The 26321-nt window shown below is 40.5% G+C and overlaps 1 long non-coding RNA gene across 1 annotated transcript in view; it reads right to left on the reverse strand.

The window, feature by feature from the left end:
* Positions 1-25803, reverse strand: part of LOC118544867 (uncharacterized) — a 487120-nt gene extending 461317 nt beyond the window's left edge. Inside the window, exon 1 of the long non-coding RNA XR_013450293.1 lies at positions 25716-25803. This is a non-coding gene — a long non-coding RNA (uncharacterized LOC118544867). The remainder of the gene's footprint in view (positions 1-25715) is intronic.
* Positions 25804-26321: the final 518 nt, after the last annotated feature.

Consider the following 26321-nt stretch of genomic DNA (forward strand, 5'->3'; position numbering starts at 1 on the left):
ATTTCACTGGTTCTGGGTGGAGTCTGGATGTCAGGAGTTTTAAAAGCTTTTAATGTGCAAAAGTTAAAAATAATTTCTCTGTCCGTTCTGGTATATTTTAGAAAAAAATCATTCAATTATTCATTCATTCAATAAATATCAGTCGAGTATCTACTATAACCCGAGCTCTGTGCGAGGTGCTAGGGATATGGATATAAATCGGATGGACAGAGGAACACTGCCACATTGATAACTCATGAGGTGACTGGCATACCAATGAACATATTTACAGAGAGCTGTTAAGAGCTGTAAGTGGGGGCACCTGGGTGGCTCACTTGGTTAAGCAACTGCCTTCGGCTCCCATCATGATCCCGGGGTCCTGGGATCAAGCCCCATGTTGGGGCTTCTCCCTCTGCCTGTGTTCTTTCTCTCTCTGTCAAATAAATAAATAAAATCTTAAAAAAAAAAAAAAAAAGCTATAGGTGGAGGGCAATGAGGTTTAAGTGAGCAAAGACTTCATTAGGAATTCTGAACTTAGTTTTGAAGAATGAGCCTTTTTTATGGGCAGAGACTGAGGGGAAGAAGATTTTGGGGAGAGGTCTGGGACTGCGAGTGGACACAGGATGTGTTCACAGGTGTTCTCAGGGAGCTGGAGCCTGGTTAGGTGGTATGCAAGGAGCTGGGAGAAGTTGTCTAGATTCAGGGGAAGTGTTTCAAGATTCTGGGAGGAGAGTGATACAACTGGGTTTGATCACTGGCTACATCGAGAGATAGGAAGACCTACCTGAGAAATGTTCTTTAGATAGAAAAATCTCTATCATTTTTTAAAGATTTTATTTATTTATTTATTTATTTATTTATTTATTTATTTATTTTAGATTGAGAGAGAGAGCACGTGGGGAGGAGGATGGAGAGGGACGAGCTCAGATGCAGGGCTCCATCCCAGACTGAGATCATGATCTGAGCCGAAACCAAGAGTCGGATGCTTAACCCACCGAGCCACCCAGGCGCCCCTGGAATAATCTCTATCTTGAGGTTATATCTAGGATATGCTCCACACATATACAATCAAGACACCCAAACATCATAGAATAACAGGAAACTAAGACACCAGCTTCCTTCTCCTTAGCTAACTCCCACATTTCTGATCTGATTTTGCGGGGGGAAAAGAAGGATGCATTCGTTTTCATTGCAAGCCTACCTCTTTTGGACTTTGGAAATATGGGTAGAAAAAGAGTTAATGCGGAGAAAGAAGAGACCAGACAGGAGAAAAAGGGAACGGAAAAGAATCCGAGGTTTGGAACAGCACAGAAGGGTGAATAAAAATGGAAGCTGCGGAAACAGGTTTCTCACCTGCCCCCTTCCGCTCCTCCCCTGAAACCCCGCCCTAGGAGGCCAAAGGCCATATCCGGTGGCCTGCACTGCCACCTGCAGGTGAGGTCCTGAATCACCGCTGGAATTTTATGCTGAGCTTTGGAGAAAGCAAGATGTCACCAGAATACGCCTGGGCTGCCATCAGGCTGCCCTCAAGCTGGGCCAGCAGGTAACTATTCTGTTCCTTACATTTCAGACTGGCTGACTTTTAAAGGATCATTCTTCATGAATATTAAAAGGTACTTTTTTCTTCTCTGTTTTTACATCTCTGAAGTCCAAGCATGTCTTGGAATTAATCGTCAGTTTAATCCACAGACTGTTTTCCCCACTGTGATACACAAAGGAGCATCTTACAATTGATATCATCTTATACTTGGAGAAATATGGCAATATTTATTTTGCGTACATCAGAGGTGCAGCCTGATGGACAAGGCATGACTTTTGGAACGTGAAAGATCTACTGTCACCTTGAATCTCTAATACCCCTTCTTTCTTATATTCTGGATCTCCATTATTTACTAGTTATTTGATTTATGGCAAGTTAATTATCTGAGTCTCAATTTCTTCATCCTGTGTATCTTCATCCTATGTATCTTCTTTGGTTTTGTCAGAGTTAAGTGATACTCTATATAAAGTCCTTGAATGGCTCCCATCTAGCCTATTAAAGCACTCAGTAATTAAGTCTTAAGCAGAAGCCACTATCTGTGCCCACTGTAATTCAAAACCTCCCGTCCCCAAACTGTGTTTTCCTTTGTGCCCTTAAAACTAGGCAGCTCGGCTTCTGCTTTATTTCGATAAACCTGGAAGTGCAGAGCCCAGCCTTCTAAGTAAAGCTTTTCCAGTGCTTAAGGCAGTCGAACCTAAATGAAACCGAAAAATGACAAGGAAAACAGGGAATGCTATCTATCGCTGCCTGCTGGATTCCGTTTGTAGCTCTCCCTAGCAATCACAGGATAAAAGAAAGCCCCGTGTTGAAGGGCAGGGCGTAAACAGCTGGGTCTTGAAGCCTCAGTTAGCTCTGCAGGAGGCAGCTCTGAGGAGCATCCCGATGGGGATAGAGCTTATAAAGATGTCTTGGAGTAGGCTTTCATGTTTGCCAAGCGGCTGCCCCTTCAGCCCCCTAATATCCCTTCTTTCTTAAAGGATATGAAATTGTACAGTCCAAGTTCTTAGCACAAGTCCCAAGGAGAGGGAAGCAGCAATAAAAGGGGAAGAAATCAAAGCTTTTCATGGTGCCCGCCCTGTGCTCTCTCTTCTTGGTAAACCATTGCATTTCTGGGGGTTGCGTTGGGAGGAGGAGCTGAAGGGGGAGAAATGGAGATTTTTTTTTTAAAGGTTTATTGTTTGTTTTAGAGAGACAGAGCGAGAGAGTGCAAGAGAGAACAAGCAGGGAGAGAGGCAGAGGGAGAGAACCTCAAGCAGACTCCCTGCTGAGCTCAGAGCCTGACATGGGGCTTGATTCCAGGGTCATGAGCTGAAACCAAGAGCCAAACACTTAACTGACTGAACCACCCAGGAACCCCTAGATGGGAATCTTGAAATACTCCTCCTGCCTGGGTCCCCCTCCCGCTGTCCCTCTGTCCCTATTCCTAGCCATTGTTCAATTTTATCTTCACAGCTCTCCTACATAGCTTGTAAGCTCAGTTGATACCTTGGGGTCCCTGATGGATTAAGAATCTTGCAGGTATGTGATAAAGTTTGAATCCAGGTTGATGTGACATCCACCTGTGGGTTTTGTTTTGTTTTTTCCTGGAGAGCGCCCCGCCTCACCACACTCCCTACCCCAAGTAGAAACCACCCCCAGGACCATGAGCTCATGATCTGAGCCAAACCAAGAGCCCATTGCTCGACCAACTCTACCCTTCCCCCCAAGGCGCCCCTGTACGGGGATTTTTGTGCAGGTGTCAGCACCCCTAAATCCTGTGTTACTCAAGGGCCAACTGTATATGTACACACGTACGTGTAGAAGTCTGTGGACACACATACACACACGCGCCCAGGGCAAAAGGCCACAGTTAGGCACAGCTGAGGCTTTTTACCGGACTTACAGCAGAAAATCAGACCCAAACCAAATTGCTCTGAGCCTTCTTTTTTCACGGACTCTGTAAGATCCTGGAAAGGAGCCTCAGAGATTTCTGTAGTAAAGATGAGCAGAGTGGCAGATCTTTGGAATAAGATGTGCTGAGATCTGGGGCCGCTTGCGCAGCATGGGTGGGGGACCGGAGGGGCTGTGCTCCTGGATATGGAGATGCCTGATGCTCCCAGATACGGTAATGCCCGGTGCTCCCAGATACGGAGATGCCCGGTGCTCCCTGATATGGAGATGCCCGATGCTCCCAGATACGGAGATGCCCGGTGCTCCCAGATATGGAGATGCCCGGTGCTCCCTGATACGGAGATGCTCGGTGCTCCCTGATATGGAGATGCCCGATGCTCCCGGATATGGAGATGCCCGGTGCTCCCGGATATGGAGATACCCGGTGCTCCCTGCTATGGAGATGCGTGGTGCTCCCAGATATGGAGATGCCTGGTGCTCCCAGATATGGAGATGCCCGGTGCTTCCTGATATGGAGATGCCCGGTGCTCCCAGATATGGAGATGCCCGGTGCTCCCGGACATGGAGATGCCCAATGCTCCCAGATACGGAGATGCCCGGTGCTCCCAGATACGGAGAGGCCCGGTGCTCCCTGATACGGAGATGCCTGGTGCTCCTAGATATGGAGATGCCTGGTGCTCTCAGATATGGAGATGCCTGGTGCTCCCAGATACGGAGATGCTCAATGCTCCCAGATACGGAGATGCTCGGTGCTCCCAGATACAGAGATGCCCCATGCTCTCCGATATGGAGATGCCGGGTGCTCCCAGATATGGAGATGCTCGATGCTCCCAGATACGGAGATGCTTAGTGCTCCCAGATACAGAGATGCCCGGTGCTCCCAGATATGGAGATGCCCGGTGCTCCCAGATATGGAGATGCCCGGTGCTCCCTTTTATGGAGATGCCTGGTGCTCCCAGATATGGAGATGCCTGGTGCTCCCAGATATGGAGATGCTCAATGCTCCCAGATACGGAGATGCTCAATGATCCTAGATACGGAGATGCTCGGTGGTCCCAGATACGGAGATGCCCCATGCTCTATGATATGGAGATGCCCGGTGCTCCCAGATATGGAGATGCTCGATGCTCCCAGATACAGAGATGCTTAGTGCTCCCAGATACGGAGATGTCCGGTGCTCCCCGATATGGAGATGCTCGGTGCTCTCCGATATGGAGATGGCTGGTGCTCCCAGATATGGAGATGCTCAGTGCTCCCAGATATGGAGATGCTTGGTGCTCCCAGATACGGAGATGCTCGGTGCTCCCAGATAGAGAGATGCCCGGTACTCTCCGATATGGAGATGCCTGGTGCTCCCAGATATGGAGATGCTCAATGCTTCCAGATATGGAGATGACTGGTGCTACCAGATATGGAGATGCTCGATGCTTCCAGATATGGAGATGCCTGGTGCTACCAGATATGGAGATGCTCAATGCTTCCAGATATGGAGATGCCTGGTGCTACCAGATACGGAGATGCCCGGTGCTCCCAGATATGGAGATGTTCGATGCTCCCAGATACGGAGATGCCCAGTGCTCCTTGATATGGAGATGCACAGCCGTGCTGAGTGGGGCAGTGGCTCTGTGCTTCTAAGGCTGGGACTTCCAGGAGCAGAGGCATAGCTCACTCCGGGAGCCCCAGCGGGAGGTGGACACCGCTCCGCTTCTACTCTCCTAGCCCCAGGGGGAGACTGCATCATCCCCTCTTTGACAAATGGGGACTCCAAAAGTGGTACCTGAGTCACAGAACGTTGGCATAGAAACATAACAAAGCACTCGAGGAGCACTATGGCCAGAGGGAGGAAGACTAGGGAAAACGTCAAGAACGCAAGTAGACAATGAATTTCAGATAAAGACTTAAATTAAAGATAGATTCAGGACTTAAATGATCTACTCAGCAAATTTACTGGAAAGCTACCAGAACTTCATCTCTAGCCCCTGACTTGAACTAAAGCCTCTCACTGGCATGGGTCGCTTCTGATGCCCCAGGAAGTGCCGAGCCCCGTGTTCATGGGCTCAAAGTTCTCAAAAATTTGCAAAACAAAGTTAATTTATTTAATTTATTTATTTTTAAGATTTCATTTACTTATGTGACAGAGACAGAGAAAGAGTAGCAGGCAGAAGGAGAGGGAGAAGCAGACTCCCCGCTGAGCAGAGAGCCAGAGGTGGGGCTCGATCCCACCACCCTGGGATCATGACCTGAGCGAAGGCAGATGCCCAAAGGACTGAGCCACCCAGGTGCCCCAAAACAAAATTATTTTAAGCACCAACAGCTAAGACTGCTGTCTCTTCTCCCCTAGAGCAATAGGCTTTCATTGTGGGCCCAGGACTGAGAGATCCCGGGACATGGGACTTTCAGTGCTAAAATCGGCCAAGTCCCGGGCAAACTGGGATGAGTCGGTTATCCCACTTTCCATTCTTCCCTTCCTACATCTCTGTCATCAGATGGCACTGGAAAAAATACAGAGCCTATGGGATCTGGCAGAGGGGAGATTGAATAAGGGATGCATTTAGTTTTGGCCTGGTGGGGTAGATGCCTGTGGTTGGCGATCATTCTGCGTTAAGTTATGGATAAGTGTTGCAGTGTAGGATCAGCGTCCAGGGTGCTAGCACTGACCCACTCAGCATTCTCTGACCCATCACAGCGCCCCACTCAGCATTCTCTCACCAAGACACAGAACCTCAGCTCACGCCACATTATGACCATGTCCTACTGTGCCCGGCATCTGGAGAACAGGTGTAGTGGGGGAGAACAAGGTTTGGAAAGGACAGGGCCAGAAATCAATGTGTGGAAAGCCTTCCAATGATCAAATATATACAATTGATGATAGAAGATGGAATTCTCGTTGGTATTTAGTCAAAATGGAAGTTCTCCCCTCTCAAGAATCAACTCGAGAATGCAGTATTACACCAATACAAAGGCATCATGGATTTTTTTCTTTTTGGGAATTGAGTGAAGTGTTGTTTTTCAGATTTCCTATTTGAAAGGTTTTATAATGAATGTGTTGGTGTCTGAATTCATATGTGTGATACATCCCAATTATCAAGAACAAAACAATTTTTGATAAACTCTACTAAAGGAAAGGCTAACGTTTCTTGTTATTTTCTCTATGGAAAATATACAATTGCAATTATATAGTGAGGTGATCAAAGAATATGAAGCCAAAAAATGTAGGAAAATAAAAACACTACTACAGACATGTATTAAGTGGTCATTTCATAAAAAATATTATGCCATCTTTCTTGATGAGAGGGATAGTTGAGATATTTGTCAACATATTAAATTTTTTTCTGTTGTGATTTCTTTTCACACTTTGGACAAATACTCACTTTTGTATCAAATTTTGTGTTTATGTTTGCATTTTTCATAAAAGGTCTTTTAATAAATAAAATTACATGAATTTATTCATCAGCCCTGGATCTTTCTCTGAAAGAAATGTATAAAAATCCTGCAAGAACAGATAGAAGTCTATATGCATTTAAAGTAGTGGGGTCCTCAGGCAATGTGGAATCCTACAAAGCATTAAAAAAAAGATAAGCAAATTTCACTCTATAAATAGCATGGTAAAAGATGACTTCAGTAAAGTCAATAGAAAATTATAAATTTTGAAAAATATGTTTGCAACCCAGATAGCACAGAGTGTTAATATCTAAACTGTATAAGGAGATCTTAAAACCAATAAGAAGAGAATGCACAAACCATTTGAGAAAAAATAACATAAGATGTGAAGAGGCAGCATTTCTTTGAAGCACATGTATTAGGCCAGAAAGCACATTGTAGCAGTTAATTTAGCTTTAATATTACATAGACCCAAAGTCTGATAACAAGTAAGTTAGAGAATGGGAGCATAATAACCAGAAGAAACCATTCACATGGGAACATGAAACACATCTGAATAACTCATGGGCCAAAGAATCCATCATGGAAATTAAGCAATTCTTGAGAATTGGACAATAGTAAGAATACCTCATATCAAAATTTGTGGGCGGGGCGGGGGGGCTCCTGGGTGGTTCAGTTGGTTAACCCTCTGACTCTTGGTTTTGGCTCGGGTCATGATCTCAGGATCCTGGGAAAAGTTGTGGGAATGTCCCTAAAGCTAGAGCCTTAAATCTTTATATTGGGAAAGAAGGTTAAATGAGCTAAGTGTCCACCGCCTAGAAAATTCTTAATAAGGATACGGTACCCGAAGAAGTCAGAAGGAAGAAAAAATACATAAGCACAAGTTAATATAATAGAACACAAAGAAAATCACTCAAAGAAAAGGAAAATGCTTCCTTTGCTTTAATTAATAAAATGGAAAATTCTGATGTGGTTGAGCAAGAAAAGAAAGAAAAGGCATTAATAAATATTAGGAACTCAAAGGGTCACGATTAGAGATACAGTGTAGATAATGGTAAGAGAAAATCATGAATGAATTTACACCAACTAATTAAAAACAGAGATATATGGATCATTTACTAGAAATTATTTAGTTCTGATTATATTTATCTAATGTTCTAATTGCACAAGTAACTTAACAAAAATTGTATTTCAAGAAGAACCAGAAACCAGAATTGATGTTTAACCATTACAATATTTTTTTTAAATCAGTAAATGACAGTCTATTTCCTGAATTGACTCTGGGTCAGATGTTTTAGGAGCTAATTTTTGCAAAAATGAAGAAATACATTATCCGCATTTATACATAATATTTCAGAAAGTAGAAGAAATGAAGTGAGCCTCCTTAACTCCCTTTCTGAAGTTAATAATGACTTTGACACCAGACTGAAAAAGAACAGCACAAAATGTATTATGCAATCTCTCTCATGAAAGTAAACTCAAAAATCCTGAATAAATAGTAGCAAACAGAAGTTACCACTTGATTATTTTTAAAACCATTATGATCAAGGTTGGATGAATCATCCAAGACTTCCTGGATGATTTAAGACGAGAAAAAACTATAAATGCAATTCATCACACAAACTAATTTAAAGGATAAGAACTTTCTAAAGTACCCAAATGTACATAAAACAAGACTTTATTAAAATCCAGTATCCATCTAAGATTTGCATATACACATGTGCACACACAAAGCATAGAAAGCTAAACCCTAACTTATAAATATTATCTAATTCAACACTACAAACTACTTTATGTATAATAGTGAAATGTAGAGCCATTATTTTGCAAGTCAGGAACAAGGCAAAGATGAGTCCAGTGCAATAGGAAAAGGTAGAAACAGCTCTAAAAAATGATGAGCTAGCTTCTATGGAGGCAAAACAGATTTTATTGAATATGCAGAGTAAAGAAATTAAGCAAGCTCTTGGATTGGAAGACATGCTTTCATAAAGATGCCAATTATTTTCAAATTAGTATATAAATTTCATGCAATTCTAATCAAAATTCAATCGGTTTTTGGTAGAACTCAAAATGCTCATTCTACAATGTATATGGGAAGCATAAGGCAAAAAAAAAACCCTGAAAACAAACAAACAAAAAAACCACACATAATTCTGAAATAGAACAAGGTAGAGAGACTCACCCTACCAGATATTCATATTTATTATAAAGTAATACCAATTAAGAGAGTGTGTATCAGTGCATGGTAGAAAAAAAGCAAGTTCAGGAAAGATAATGTACCTGACACTATTTATGTCAAGCGCCAAACATACAAAAATAATTTGATTTATGCACATGGAAGAAAATGTGCAATGAAAACATAAAAATATTAATAAAAGTGTCAGTTATCAGAGGCACCTGGATGGCTCAGTCAGTTAAGCTTCTGCCTTCAGTTCAAATAATGATCTCAGGATCCTGGGATCAATGGAGCCCTGTGTTGGGCTCCCTGCTCAGCGGCGAGTCTGCTTCTCTCTCTCCCTCTGCCTCTCCCCCCGCTTGTGTGTGCTTGCACTCTCTCTCTCTCTCAAATGGATAAATAAAATCTTTTTAAAAAAAGAAAGTGTCAGTTTTCAAATTTCAGATTTGTAGTTCCTTTAAATGGGAAGAGAGAGGTACAAACCCACAGAGGCTATAGCTACAATTGTAATGTTTTATTTAAAAAAAAAAAAAAATTTCTAAAGCAGAGATTCCCAATTTTCTTGGTTCAGAGCACCTTTATTATCTCCATTCTTTTGTGATGCTACCCAAGCTGAAAGAAACGTCTAAAGGTTCCCTTTATTAAGTATTTAGAGTCCAAAAATTTTGATAGTAATGGTTGTGAGGTGTCCAATGTCCCCATGTGTCCCCTGAAAACTAAAAACATACGATGGTATTCGTATGAGTTCCCTGTGGCACACACGTTGGGAACCACAGATTTTTAAAACAGATCTTGAAAATAATCTAAATTCAACCAAGCTAGTTGATAGATTCATGAAAGTCTGTTGTATTTTCTCTCTACTTTGAGGAATTGGGCTGAGTGCTTTGCACAAGTCATTCCATTTTGTCCTCACAAATGATCCTGTGTTCTCTTTCTGTGTGAGAGGAAACAGAGGTTTAATAAGTTGGAGAAAATTCGCTGTCACACACTTGTAAGTGCTGAGGCCTAGACTGAAGCCAGTCCTCTGATTGAAGGCCACCGGGTCATGCGTTAATAGGACAGACCACTACTGAACATGTGTTTCAGGTACTAAACCCTGTCAGCCAAGGGAGATTGGACGTAGCCATTGTCCTTGCACATGTGGTGGGAGACAAACAGGGAAGGAATGTAAGCACCAGGGAAAACGTGTGCTCAACCCAGTAGTGAGCAGTCAGAAGTCACGAGGGGGGTGGGGTTGAGTTTGTGCTGAGGCTTGCAAGATAAATACACATTTGTTTATGGGGATCCACCAAAGTACAAAGACTGAGAGATAAGGAACCCTGTGGTCCTTTTAAAAAGCAATCGGTTATGCCCCAATGGCCAGGGCAAATATGAAATTATTTGTAAGGACTGCACCGTGCTCTTACCCCCCTCCCTTGGCCCCCAAAGTGTTAGTGACTTTGACTACTCAGAGTCCAATTCCATTTTATTTCTATCATATCTTCCCATTCCTCCCAAACCAACAATAAAAGCTTTACACTAAAGATACATCTTTTACATGTCGAGTGACAGCTTACTCATTTCTGTATTTCCTAAGACCTCAGCCTATGTCCTGAATATGTCCTAAAGGAAATAGCAATTTTGAATATTTTTTGAAATCTGGATTGTTTGGGCTCACAAGTATTAAGCTGAAGGAAAAAGGAAAGGCTCAGTGGGTTTTCATATATGCTCTAGCTGTCCTATGAATCCCCTGAGTCTTAGAAATTTACAGAAAGTTACAAGAGTCCCTGCCATCTTGATGTAAACTTCTAATGTTCCAATTGCAAAAGCAAGTGAATGTTCCCAGCAGTCCTCGCTTCAAAGGTCCCTGGGAAATAGAATTCCATTTACACAGCAAGGCTCTGGGTCAAAAATCTGCCTGGGTTAAGTGGTGACTTTCTCTCTTTTGAAATTCATTTGAGTTCTGTTTCCTGCCTGTGTAGTCCTCCCCTTCTTGTGATGACAAACCTTGGCTTACCTTTAGTCTGGGTTTTCTAGGTCTCAATACCAAACTTTAAACTGCTTGTTTTGGGGTGCCTGGGTGACTCAGTCGTTAAGCATCTGCCTTCGGCTCAGGTCATGATCCCAGGGTCCTGGGATCGAGCCCCGCATCGGGCTCCCTGCTCGGTGGGAAGCCTGCTTCTCCCTCTCCCTCTCCCCCTCCTTGTGTTCCCTCTCTCGCTGTGTCTCTCTCTGTCAAATAAATAAAATCTTAAAAAAAAAAAATAAAATAAACTGCTTCTTTCCACTTTGCTCATGCTGGTTCAATCCCACCCAGCAATCATCTATTTCCCTTGTGAGTTCAGAAGGTCTCTGAAAGACGAGGCATGTGTGGGTCACACCACCGCATTGGGGATGCCCGTGTTCATACATCCACGTGGATCATAGAAAAACGGGCTCATGGCACTATGTTCTTTAGAATCACTAAGCGCAGCCTACACACAGCAGACCGATACGGGTGAACAGCCAAATCTTATGGGATCTGAAACAAAAACAAAAAACAAACAAAAAAAAAAAAACAAAAAAATCTTCTGGGATCTGGATGAAGGAGACAAAAATTTACTTGTGAGATAAAAATTAACAAAATCTTTGATTTGTGTAGTTTGTGGGGGGATTGCCATCATCCTGGAAACTGCTTTTTCCATGACTTGGTGCAGCACAGAGTGGCACAGAAAGAGATCCAGGAGAACACAAAGCAAAAAGATGCTTTTCCAGAGTGACAAGTACCTGCATCACACATCCTGCAAGTTTTACTCTAGAAGACAGAAGCTCCTGCAGGAGGGGCAGTTCAGCGCAGACAGCGAGAGCTGTGGAAATGGAGTGCAGCGATCTCTGTACCAATATATACAACTTCTGTTGCATTTGTAGAGACCCCTCTCTTTCTGCCACAGTTTAGTGTCAACGGTCCCGATTAAGTGCAGGAGCACTCCAAAGACGGCGGCATGGGACGTGGAATATGTGGGGCCCAAGTTAGGAATCATCAGAGCAAAACAGTGAAAGAAGGAGAGCGACAGATTCCAAGCTGAGATACCCTCCTTCCCACAGAGGTGTGGTGGCAACTTCTCAGTGAAGGAGGTACATGGCTCTGGGACCCTACCGTCCGGTCCATAGAATTGGTGCCTGGATGCTGCTGCTGTAAATTAATAGTTTGTTCAACCATTCTGTCCTTACCACATCCTGATTTACTCTTTTTTTTAAAAAAAGATTCATTTATTTGAGAGAGAGAGAGCACGCGCACAAACAGGGGGGCGGGGCAGAGGGAGAAGGAGAAGCAGGCTCCCCACTGAGCAGGGAGCCCCACGCGGAGGGCTCGATCCCAGGACCCTGGGATCATGACCTGAGCTGAAGGCAGATGCTTAACCGTCTGAGCCACCCAGGCGCCCCTTAAATATGTGTTCATTTTTTTTTAAAAGATTTTATTTTGAAGTGATCTCTACACCCAGCGTGGGGCTCGAACTCACAACCCTGAGATCAAGAGTTGCACGCTCTACCAAAGTAATTTAATAAGCATGTAATTGGAACTTCAGCAGAAATTAAGAATAGAGTCAACATCACACTCTAAAAATATAGACCAGGCAGCAGGCGGTATCGTTGCGAGAACAAAATGGAAAAAAAAAAAAAAAAAAGATTCAGTAGTGGCATGGCCGGGATGAATGGCACAAGATTTATCACTAATGGAAGTGTGGGAATGCCTGCCCAATATTGCCAGGCCTCCTAATTGTCCAAGAGCTGCCAGTAACCCAGATTTTGACTTGAATTCAGTAGATTTTTGACATGTCGACGTGAGTGTAATGAGGCCAACATTTTTTTGGCCAAAATAACATATATGTGTACAGGTGAATCCAAAGACCCATAGTTTGTGGGACCTGCTGTGTGTAGAGCCGACTTATCATTATATTCTAGATGCTGGTGCCTAAGCCAGCAAAGGCTGCTTACCGAGTCTATTGGTGAGAAATACTTTACCATTTCTGCAAGTCTGTTTTTCCATCTGTTTTCCGTCTTTTGTCAATAGGACACCCTTGTGAGTCTCAAGCATTTTGGGGAATTGGCCACTATGGTCGTCGTGGGTTACATCTAGAATACCAAATATCTTAATTTAAAATATGTTATACAGCAATATAGAATACTTACATGGAATACTGAAGTTGCCTTAGCTCAGGAATGACAAAAGTGTTCCTTTCTATTGCAAACTCTAATTGGTGTTCATATGGTCTGCCTGACATGCAGTGAAGAGAACAGATCTCAGTTGGGAAGAACACAATGATTGTTTGCATCACAGCATTGCTAGATGGAAATCCTCTTCCAGATATGGGCCATATCTGTCTTGATCCTCACCTGAACATTTTCCAATGAGATCCTAAGTGCCCTGCAAGCTGAAAACACAAACATGAAATCTCACGTTAAAAGCTGATTATCTGTATAGTGATGGGTGAGAGAATTAAGCTCTCCATTCGTAAATATTTGAATGCATGCTGCATGTCTGGCACTTACATAGGCGATGGGGATTCAGAAGTGAATAAAACAAGCAAAATCCCTTCCCTCATGTAGTTTAATTATATGGCTAAGGGGTGAGGGGAGACTCAAGAAAGAAACAGCTAAAATAGAGACACCATAGAGTGTATTACAAAATGTTAAGTGCAATGGGAAAAGGGGGGATTTAGGGACTCTCTGTGTGTATGGGGGGTAGATCACAATTAACCAGGATCAAAAATTAGCAGTTGGAATATTTAAAACATTCCATTTAGAAATGGAACGGGCATGCATACGCCCTGACCCCCCCATCCTCCAATGGTATTACATGGCATTTCCACCACTTAATGCACTTGCATAACCTTCCAGTATCTGGAGTCACTCGAGGTATCCCTCTCCATCCCCACCATAAATTACCATGAACAATATCTGGTCATTGTTTAGAAGGTCCAACGAGGCCCATGCATTCTAACTAATTAATTAAAATTAGTTCTAAAAAACTCGGAGATTAAATTCTGACTTCGTAGATGCCCAGTTATGCACCTGAGGGGTTGTAGTCTTTCTAGTCTAGCACAATCAGGGAGAGTGTCCCAGGGCTAGCCTGACCACTCAGTGGACCACACATGGCTTTATGCTGAGGCATGACGGAGACACAGGTAATGAAACCCAAAAAGAAAACTCAAATCCCTGAGTGGAGAAGAATTTGAGACAATTTCTCAAATACAAGGGCATAGAACAAGGGAAGCTGTTCTCTCCAAACAGAACAGATAGAATGAAAAACAAGGGAAGGTGTCCCCTGCACTGACTCATGTTTAGCACCTGTTTACAGAATTCATTTAATTTGAATAAAATGTGATCAACACGTTATGGTTACTTTCTTAGGGCAGCCTTTGGCCTCACTCAAATAGTCCAAGTACAGAATAGTACAGAGAGTCTCCAAGAAATCTTCGGCACCTAAAAATAGCCTTCTTAATCAAGGTCATGCGGTGCCTGGGTGGCTAAGTCGGTTAAGCATCTGCTTTCAGCTCAGGTCATGATCTCAGGGTCCGGGCATCGAGCCCCGCATCAGGGCTCCCTACTAAGTGAGGAGTCTGCTTCTCCCTCTCCCTCTACCTCTGCTCCTCACACCTGCTCATGCTCTCCCTTTCAAATAAATAAAATCTTAAAAAAAATCAAGGTCATAGTGAGGATTCCAAGAATGAGGAAAATTATCTTTTCAAAAGCAAAGTGTGAATCCCAAAAGGTGAATGGGATTTTTGTACCTGGAATGAGGCAGAACGTTTCTTATAATGGGCTTCTCTGTGATTCAGTGTTTTGGGTTCATGATTAACTTAGTAAAACATGTATAAATTAAAATGTCCAGAATAATTCTATGCACCTTGGATGGCAATGATCAGAATTTAGTTGAAAACCGTTTTCATCTCCAATTGCTGGCTCGTAGTCAAGCGGTATATACTTATTAGTAAGTCTGTCCCTTTAATCAGTTACATGCCTCACAGTCTCATTTGATCTCTATGATGATCTTTCAATATAAATGAACTCATGAGCTTCTAAAAGGAAAATGATTCTCCTGACCCAAATGACAATCCCATAGAATTGTTATTTATTTATCAAAAAAATTGCTGGGCTCACAGGCCGGCTCAGCTGATCCCCGTTTTAGAACTGTGTGGACAGAAGTTTCTATTTTTTTTTTTTTTCCCTGATGCCATTGTCCCAAAAGCAAAGCTGCAGACAGTGGTACATACATGATAAATCTCCAACAAAATAAGAAAATTCCCATAAAGCAAAGTATTCATTTTAAAAAACTGTTTTTCATCCTGAGATTTTTATCCTGAAATTGAAGAAACAGTAGCTGGTAGAGATTTTTTTTTTTTTTTATGTGAGTGCACGTCTGTACTTGACACATTTGAGTTTGCGTCTCATTTTCATCTTCTAATTTTTTAAAAATATATTTTACTGATAAAAATGCAAAATCTGGGGACAACTGACCTAAAACACTTATATCCTTCTCTATTCTCCTCTCAAGACACAAGATTGGACTTCAACTATGAATGATCTAAATTTGTAGAAAGTTCAAAAATTGGCTGGATGAAAGATCAAATAACACATCAAAAAGCTGAGATGTATCAATGTGTCAGGGTTCAAAAATAATGACTTACAGTCAGTGATAGGAATGCTTTTCCACTGTGTCTATTTTGAGGGCAAGCCTGAAATTCACAACTTAGCAGAAAAAGTAAAAGATCTGTGGGGAAATGTGACGAATTTGTCATTGCTCAAATCCAGTGCTCAGCCTTGGGCTGAATTTAGTATTAATCTTGATAGAGGCATGTTTGCAGTGGACAGAGAATAAGAGAAATGCATGTAGGATTTATTGAGGATGCAGTAAAAAATCCATCTTTTTAGGGCTATTTTTCTTCCACAATAAATGATTAGGGGAGGAAAAAAAGAAAAGCTTAAAATTGCTGTCAAGCTCTTTATTCCAACCATTTGGGATTAGCTGGAAGAGAAATATGTCTGCTTATAATGAATCACTTTTGATGAAGTTGAAAAGAGGGAGGGGAGAGAAGTATCCAGCAAGCAGGGGTTTGGGAGGATTTCCTGAAGTCCCTACACTGCAGTTCACCAATAGTAATGGACTATCAATGAATTTTTACCAACTGAATTTAATACATAAGCTGAGTATAGTCCTTAAATTCTATGAGGAAATATATGTTACGAAATGAGAATATACCACTCCTCCCTTTCGAGAGAAAGACATTTTTCTCATCTGTTAACAAAACCTATGATGCTGCAAAATGGTGATCTTTGTCACATTTGGGGGTTTACACTAAATTGTAAATGGGGAATTAGACTAGGAAGCGATTTTGCCCTGTTCCACATTAAAGACAAGCTACACGACACAGGGTTTTTTTTTAAAGACAGAGGCTTCAGTGCAGTTGTTCAAAATTGTCCGTCATTCTACCATGCACTAGATTGAATCAAGAGGTGTAATTTGGAGCACCTGGGTGGCTCAATCAGTTAAGCCACCAGCTCGGTTGTGATCTCAGGACCCTGGGATCTAGTCCCGCATCAGGCTCCTTGTTCAGTCGAGAGCCTGCTTCTCCCTCTCCCTACTTCTTCCTCTGCGTGCCACTCTCCCTGCTGCTGCTCTCTCTCTCTTTGACAAATAAATAAATAAAATATTTAAAAATAAATAATTAAATAAATAGGTGTTATCTGGAGGGAAAAGGCATCTACCATGATATATTTTCCTTTTTCAAACTCATTTCTAATTGTTCTCAGGATGCTCCCCATCTTGTTCTTAGTTGGAGTGATTAGTGCTTATCTTCTTACTTTGCACATTTTAATAACCGCTTGCCTCAGAAAAAGCATGCACTCAGTCTCAGTGAACTTCTAACAAGGAAGTTTCAAGACAAGAGGAAATTAAGACAATGGGAAATATGCATTCATGGTTTTAGGCAGTCCTAGGCGTTATGGATACGTTGTTGATAATATATCCCTCCTACGTGCAATGTTCCAGTTTATGTTGTTCCAATAACACCAATAAACCACATAGATGACATTGTAGATGATTTGAGATCCTGATTGACTTTTTGTTTTAAGGGAAATAGAAAGAGATTTATCATGTATGTACCACTGTCTGCAGCTTTGCTTTTGGGACAATGGCATCAGGGGAAAAAAAAAAAAATAGAAACTTCTGTCCACACAGATCCTGATTGACTTTTTGTTTTAAGGGAAATAGAAAGAGACAATGCTTGACCTTCTTGAACCCAATGTCCATAGTGGAAAAGGTTTGAAACGGACTATGTCCATAAAGACCTTCTCCCCACTCCCCGCACAGCTTCCTAGATATAGTGCTTTTCACTTGCATACATGTTTCTGGTCGACTCTTTTTAAAAATCTCCCTACACAGTATCTATAACAGACCCTTCTGCACCCTATAACCTTCAACCTTTAAATTGATAGGGGGTATATATTTTTCCCACCAATCCCCAATAGTTTCATCTTCATCCCCTTCCATGTTGTTCTTAACATTGTTTCCAGAATTATCAGAACACATCCCTTTGGGGGAAGCTGCTATATATTTCATCATCACTCTCTAAACTGTTTAGAAAATAGATATTAGCTGAAGTCTGTATTAGTAAGTCCATCACTGTTAAGAACTCAGTCCATGACATATTAATTTACTCCTAAGCTTCCAGCTGAGGCCAGACTAACCTGAATGGTATTTGATTACAAAGATCAACGAGTTGGCATGAAACGGGATGGATCATTGAGCAAAACAGTTTATTAGTTCTCCTTAGTACAACTGATGTTTTTAGGAGCTGTGGTTTATAGTCTGTGGCATTGTTTGGTGGACTCCTTCCCAAGCCATCAACTATCCAAATCAAAACACTATCAGCACCTTGGAGAATGTAATTATATGTTACAGACATTCTCTAAGAGAGATAGTGTCCAGCAGTTCTAGAACATTCCCCCCCATTTTTGTTGATTGAGGACCTATTATTTAATGTCAAATATTTCACGTAAACTATTGACTATTAGGAGAAAGTTTATCGGTCTCTAGATAATATTTTTTTTCTAGCTTTGAGGCTGAAAAATATTTCATATAATTCACATAGTCAGAGGAAAGTTGTCAAAGTAATAGATTTTATGATTACCCCCCCCAACTCCCACATACACATACAAACACGCATGCATGCGCTTTTAAAAAATCTCTGACTCCAAGAATGTAGCACTGGAAAGGGACCTTACTGAATTCTTTCCTAATTCGGTAGTAAATATAGCTAAAATTATCTGAGCTCACCAATTTGTTTCAAAGAGTTAAAAGAACATAGGAGCTCTACTTAAGGAGCCTTACTGTAGGAAAGTGGGGGAGAGGCTGGAGATATTAACACTGTAGGAGGGATACTGTGACTAGGGTTACTTGGAGTCGCTGTGGTGAGTTAGACAGCTTCTTTGATCACCTTCCAAATATTCTCTATACAGGTAGCAATTTGGGGTTAATTCAGGATGATCAAATCAATCACAGTCGGGCTCAAAATTTCATCGGAAGCTTTTCCTCTGTTCTCCTACTGACTCTTGATTGGAGTCACAGTGGCAGGGCAGGGAAAAGAGGAACACTTTGTTCTTGTTGCCAGCATGTCCCACAAGCAGGCTAGCTCCTTGCTGCCACTCTGGAAGTTTCATGGGAAGATATTCTTGGAATACATTCTGAGCCAAGAGATCTGAATGAGATCTATCAGGTGTTGAGGGTGGGCCTTCTAGGATCCATGTTACTGCCTGTATGTTATGCCCCACCTGCCACTTCAGTTGCTGTCCACATTCCCAGGGGTCCTCCTAGTGTCTCAGAGACTTCTGTTTTCCTACTCCATCTGGGACGTAGTGTGTCTGTCTGTCTCACTGTTAACACATGTAAGTTCCCAGAGGATCTTCTTTATTTCTCTCTTGCCCTGAGCTGCCAGGCGCTGAGAGCAAATTTCGGTGTACAGCTTACTGTCCCTACATCCCTCTTCCATCCTATCCTTTGTCCCCCTTCACCACGTGCCCACCCCCAACCCCAAACTCTCTTTACATAAAGAAGGAATGAAAGCCAGGTAATGACAGCCCAGTTCTACCATAACGTGGACCTTCAAATCTGTATCTCATCCTTGAATTCTTGACCTGTTACCACAGCAGCCGAGACTCTCCATGTGCTGGTCACTGCACAAGAAAACAGGGGCCTAATGTCTGCACAGAAGAGAAGAGCACACATTCTGGGCACTCCGGGTTTAAACAGATATAAGATAGTGGTTGAGAGGATGTCATGTGGATCTCAAATAACTCTGTTCCATCTTAGTTCTGCATTCTATCAGTGGGAATTTACCTAATTTTCCAGTGCCTCGGTTTCCCCACCTGTAAAATAAGAAGGATAATGCTTCCTACTTCCTAGGAGGGCTTTGAGGATTAAGTCCATTCTTATAAGCAAGGCTTTTCACCAAGAGCAACTAATGCATAATGTGTTTGGTAATTATTAACAATTGTGATTAATCAGTTCCCTTAATAGCTCACATATTATTCCGTCATACATCTTTAGCCTTTTGGCACATAATACCAAATCTTTAGCAATTCACTTTGGATCAAGAGGTCAAATGCCATTTAGCAAATTCCAGCATGGACTTAGGTCCCTACTGACATTTATAAATAGCACAAAGAAATGTAGTATGGGTTAGGTGTGTAAGTTGTGTGGTATCTTCCCTCAAGGCTGGCAGGGTAGGGCTGATAGCCTGACCTCTAGGGCATGAACATCATTCCCCGCTCACACCTGGTCTTTTACACAAAACCGTCGACTGACTAGGCAATCTAGAAATTCCAAGTTCAGTGGCAGATATGTTCTTTTGTGAATATTATTCATCTGAACGACGATTTGAAACTTGCAAAACATTGTGAGGGTGGGAAAAGAACTAGGAAGAGCTAGGCAAGTAAGGGCATGTTAGTACAATTTCATGGAAGTGCAATTTAGTGATTCAACTAAATTTATACTTACGTGCACACACTGAACATTCACTCTTGGATAGTTTATTTTTTTTTGCTAACCTTTTACTTGGAACCAAGGAATAAATTTCAATTATTCATTCAATTTATTTCATAAAGAGATACATGGCATGAATTATCAGCCTTTGTATTATGAAAATGCATATGGAGGACCTTAGCATTAAAATGAGTATTACAAATACCAGAAATAAAAGCCAGATTCTGTCAAGCTAGGGTGTCTACTAGGCCTAGCAGGAGATCTTGGCACAGGAATCAAGATTGTTTTGTTAGTAAATGTGATCATTTGCACTTGGAAGATCTTCAACCTAAGGATCTACCCCTTCAACTCTAACTGCCTTTCATGACTTAAGTGTTTTATTAAAGAACTTACATTCATGATACTAAATTTACACTTTAAAGTTGAAAAGTCAGCACTTAAAAATTAACTTATTCCTATAAACAAACAGAAATAAAATTTTAAAAAAATATATAAAAGTGATCATGGCATACATGCATTTCTTGAAATAAATTTTATTTGCCCATTTTTCCTTTTCTTGTCTTTTTCTCTTTCTTCTGTATCAACCCTATTCCCCTTCCCACCTTCCCTTATCCAGAAGCCCATGTTAACATAATATATGCATTTCAGTGGTTTTTTTCAATGGAATATATAGATATGTGTAGATATGTGTACACACAATTACATAGTTAAAAATTATATTCACGTGTCTGCATCTTTCTTTTCTCATTTAATATCTCAGAATAAGTCTCTGAAGTCAAGTGGCCTCGCTACTGTTTTTAATGACTGCACACTAGTTCATGGTGTGGATACACCATAATTTATTCAGCCAGAACCCTACTGAAAGGGTTTTACAATTTTTAAATGAAAAATTTGCCTTTACTCTGTTTTAAACATTTGTGCCCCCATGGACAACGCTATTGTAAACATCTTAAGTGCCTGTCCATGACAAGAACACATAAAGAGATTAAGTGTTATTTTCATTTTACAAATGAGGAAACTATAATTAAGGAAAGGTAAATAAAAGTTTTACAAATGAGGAAATTTTATGTTATCATTTTTAAAAGATTTTATTTCTTTCTTTATTTGTTTATTTATTTAAGAGAGAGGGACAGAGAAAGAGAGCCAAACAAGCACCCCACAAATGAGGAAATTTTAGCTAAAAAAGTGCAAATGGCCACATCATCAGTCCGATTTGACTCTAATCTCAGGTTTCACACTGCCACGTGACACACTTTTGTCCTTGTTCTGATTTCCTAAAAATTATAAGCTATTAAATGAAAACATGTGTGACTTGAATTCAACTAAATAGATCAAGTACCTGGCAGTGGAGGTTAAATATAGTTTAGAAATTTAAGAGGAAAAGATGGATTGCACATTAATTTTTATAAATGGATCTCTTAAGGTACCATGGTTTATTACAGATGTAAGTCTTTTGGAGGCAATATGGCAAACTAGAATTTCAGAGAAACAGTTTCCAATATAAGACACTTCAAATTACCAGGTAAAACATAATGAGCATTGCAGATTTCTGGTTCTGGGACAGGTGGATTAGACTGAATAAAACTAAACCTCCCACTCGACAACTACGTATGAGATGACTCTTGGAACTCATTGAAGAATAACTAACAGAGATGAGACTTGGATGACTGTGATCCTTTAGAAGAGAGAAGCACACAGAAGGTTCCACATTTATCCTGGCTTTTCCCATGAAGACATTTTCCTATTTTCTGTAGAGGAAATAGAGGCCAAGCAGAAAGTGGTTCACTTATTGGAGTAAAGATACAGTTGGCAGAATGCCACACTGCCACATTGGTTGGGATTTGAGGGACAAAATCCCAGAGAATAGGGAAATACAGAGAAGTCCCCCAAATCTCTAATTCCCATCGAAATCCTTGGTTAATTCCTATGCTAAATGTGTCAGGGTAAGAGTCCAAAAGTCCTGCCAACTACAACATCTGGGAAGCCAAATAGTACAGCAGAAATTTTAGCAGCTGCTTGTTGCTGGGGAGACTATGGTTGGATTTCAATTCCTAACAAGTTGGAGGAGCTTTAGAATATAGCCTAGACTTTCAGTTGACATTCCCAAAGGACCAGGAACTAGGAATAAAAGCACACACTTAGAATAAAGACCACACTTTAGAAGATTAACCATGGCTTAGGAATAATCTCAAAACTGAAATACACGCAACCCCAAAACTCTAAAATTAAACAGCAACTAGATTATGGTGATCCACTGTCCCTATATGGTCCTTGGAAGAAAATCTATCTCTTGCTGTGGAGGAAAACGACATCATCAAGAGCCTCTGTATTGTGTCATCTACAGTGTCATGTATCCATTAAAAATTACTAGGACAATTAAAACAGGACTAAATGACCAAAAGACATACAAAATCATATTTTTTATAAAGAACATAGAAACACAACCAAGGAGTTCCAGATCATTGATTTTTTTTTTTTTAGAGATGTCGAGAGTATGTGAGCAGAGGGGGAGGGGCAGAGGGAGAGGATGGAAATCTTAAGCAGACTCCATGCTGAACACAGAGCCCAACGTGGGGCTGGATCTCACAACCTTGAGATCATGACCTGAGCCGATCAAGGGTCAGACACTTAACTGACTGAGCCACCCAGGCACGCCCAGATAATTGATTTTAAATAACTTATAATTAAAGTGCTCTTTAAAATGAAGAAAAGATGGAAAATTTCATCAGAGAATAGGAATCTAAAGTAAATTTCTAAAACTGACAAAAATGTTATATCTGACAGTAAAATTTAACTTATTGGTTTAATAGAAGATTAGACAAAGCAGAACAGATGATTAATAGATGGAAAAACAGATCAGTAAAAAATATCAAGATTGAGAGACCAAAAGAAAAAAAAAAGGTGAAAAACAAGGGAAAAAAAAAGATATGGGACATACATCTAACACAGCACTATCCAATAGAAATATAATGGAGGCATCAAATGTAAAAAAAGATTTTTCCAGAAATACAAAATCTGAAAAATTTCCTCACAAGAATACCTGCACTATAGGGAATGTTAAAGGACATTCTTCAGGCAGAGGGGAAAAAATATCAAAGAAATATCAATCTATAAAAATAAAAAATCAGAAATGTTGTCTGAATGATATGGATTGAATATGTACCCCCTAAAATTCATTTATTGATATCAAATCCCAATGTGATGATATTTGGAGGTGGGACCTTTGGGTGGAGATTAAGTCATGAGGATGAAACCCTTATCAATGGGATTAGTGCCCTTATAAGAATAGGCCAGGAAATAGCTTGCTCTTTTTCTGCCATGTGAAGATAAAGGAGAATTCAGCTATCTGCAACCCAGAGGAATGTTCTTACCAAAACCCAACCATGCTGGCACCCTGATCTCAGACTTCCAGCCTCCAGACTGAGAAATACATTTCGATTGTTTGTAAGTCACCCAGTCTATGGTAGTTGGTTCTATCAGCCTAAATTGACTAAGATATAAGTGTAAATACATAGGATTTTAAAAAATATTTCATTTTCTATAAGGTAGTAGACTGCTTAAACAATGTAGTAGGGAAGTTGATAACATACATAGATTTACAATCCATATAAACAAACCAAAAAGGCTAAGGGTGGGGAAATGGAAGTATATTGTTGTTAGTTTCTTACACTACACATGAATGCATATAACATCACTTGACATGAGACTGTGATTAAATAAAAATGTATGTGATAGGGGACCTTGGCTGCCTCATCTGTAGAGCATGCAACTCTTGATCTCTGGGTCATAAGTTTGAGCCCCATGTTGGGGGTAGAGATTATTTTAAAAAATAAACTTATTAAAAATACTATAGATATACTATAAATCATAAAGCAACCACTAAAATAACAAAACAAAGAGTTATAGTTATAAAGTCAAAAAAGGAAAGAAAATGGAATCATAAAAAATATTCATTTAATCCAAAAGAAAGCAGGAAAAGAGGAAAAAGGAAATGAATCATAGCCAAGACAATTAAAACACAAATAGCAAGGTGGTAGATTTCTGCCCACCATATTAATAATTATATTACGGGTGAAATGTGTAAATACCTCAATTACAGATCAGAAATTGTCAGATTGGATAAATAAAGCAAGACCCAAATATGCTTCTCATCAGAAACTTACTTTAAAGTATGTAGAGTAGTATAAAGTCACAAATAGGTTAAAATGTTGGAAAAAGACATTCCATGCTAAGCTTAATCAAGATAATGCTGTTGGGGCACCTGGGTGGCTCAGTCAGTTAGGTGTCTGCCTTCAGTTCAGGTCATGATCCCAATGTCCTGGGATTGAGCCATGTATCAGGTTCCCTGCTCAGCGGGGAGTCTGCTTCTCCCTCTCCCTCTGCCCCTCCCCCCTGCTTATGCTCCCTCTCTCTCTGTCTCTCAAATAAATAAATAAAATCTTTTTTTTTTAAAGAGAATGCTGAAGTGGTTATATTAATATAAGACAAACTAAATTTCAAAGCAAAAATATTACCAGAAATACAAGTTATTTTGTAATAATAAGGAAGCCAATTCATCAAGAAGGTATAACAACCCAAAATACTTATGCACTTACTAATGAAGCTTTAAAATACATAAAGCAAAAACTGATAGAACTGCAAGGAGAAACAGACAAATCCATAATTAGTCTCTCTCTAATTGACTGGACAAGTAGGCAGAAAATCAGTAAGGCTACAGATGACTTGAATAATATTATCAACCATTCTGATCTAATTGACCTAATTTATAAAATACTGCAACCCAAAAACAGCCGAATTCACATTGTTTTCAACTGCATATGCACCATTTACCAAGATATACCATACTCTGTGCCATAAAATAAGTCTCAATATATTTGAAATGGTTCAAGATGTGCAAAGTATGTTTTTTGATCACAATAGAATTGAATTAGCTTACAGGAAAAAAAACTAAAAGAACCCCAAATATTTGGAAATGAAATGGCACACTTCTTTATAAACCACAGAACAAAGAAAAATTAAAGGATTTTAGAAAGTCTTTTGAACTGAATGAAAATAAAAACGTAAATTCTGGTTTCAGTTCTGACATGTAAAGAGCTTGGAAGATCTCACTCTCATCTTTACAACAGAAAAAACTGAACAAACCCAAAATCAGTAACTTTTCTTGGGCTCCTCAGAGAACAGAGATCAAAGGACAAGCTGCCATTCCAAAACTGGGGAGAAAAGCCAATGCAGGGAGTCACAGCTGAGGTATACATACCTGGAGCAGACCTGCTGGAGTCATAAACTGGGGGTAGGAACACATCATGGTAATTTTGATGAATTGCTGGAAGCTGAGTGTGGACTGGTGTGAGAGAGAAAACTCCTGGCTGCTTCAGTCTTGGAGAAACCCTCAAGTTTACCTCGAGGAACTCCATCAGATTCTCACAGTCACAAAGTCCCTTTTGTGACTTTGGAAGGGGAAGGGGAAGATTCTTTATTGTGACATATTCTCCAAGAGGGTTCTATAACATAGCACTGCCTTCCAAGGAGCAGAAAAACTATATCCATCTTGCCTTATCTCAGATGGAGAAAATAATTTTTCCCATTTCAACTCCCACTTGCCTTTCTCTTTCGCCAAAGCCATGTGGAAGGGGAAGGGGGAATTATACCTCTGAAGAAACACTTGTGAACATCCATAGTCCAGATAAACAGGTCCACTAACAGGCTGAAAATAACCCATAAGATTATAAAATGCTTTCCCTCACCCATACCTTGCTACCACACTCACAGAGCTTCAGTATAACAGTGCAGTACAGTTGAACTAGCAGCCAGATGCAGACGTCTCTGAGAAGGAGCCCTTAGGGAAGGATGCAAGGAAGGGAGAGAGGGAGAAAGAAAAAAAGGAAGAACTTTAATAATAAAACCAGATAGATATTACAAGAAAGGCAAAATACAGACTGATAACTCTCATGAGCACGGATGCAAAATTCTAAACTAATCATTAGCAAATCAAATCCAACAATGGGTAAAAATATTTATACACCACAAACAAGTAGGGTTTATTGCAGTTATGAAAGGCTGATTTCACAATAAAAAAACAATCAATGTAATCCATCATATCAACAGCCTAACGAAGAGAAATCATATGATCATGTCAACTTATGTAGAAAGAGCATTTGACAAAATCCAACAACCATTTTTGATAATAACTCTAAGCAAACTAGAAGTAGAGGGAAACTTTATCAACCTGATGAAGACTGTCTATGAAAACCCTGCAGCTAACATTATATTAAATGGTGAAAAAATGGATGCTTTCCCCCTGAGTTTGGAATCAATGCAAGGATGGTCTTTTCTCACCATTCCTATTATACATTGTA

Source organism: Halichoerus grypus, chromosome 8 (assembly GCF_964656455.1).
Source record: "Halichoerus grypus chromosome 8, mHalGry1.hap1.1, whole genome shotgun sequence".
Classification (NCBI taxonomy): Eukaryota; Metazoa; Chordata; class Mammalia; order Carnivora; family Phocidae; genus Halichoerus; species Halichoerus grypus.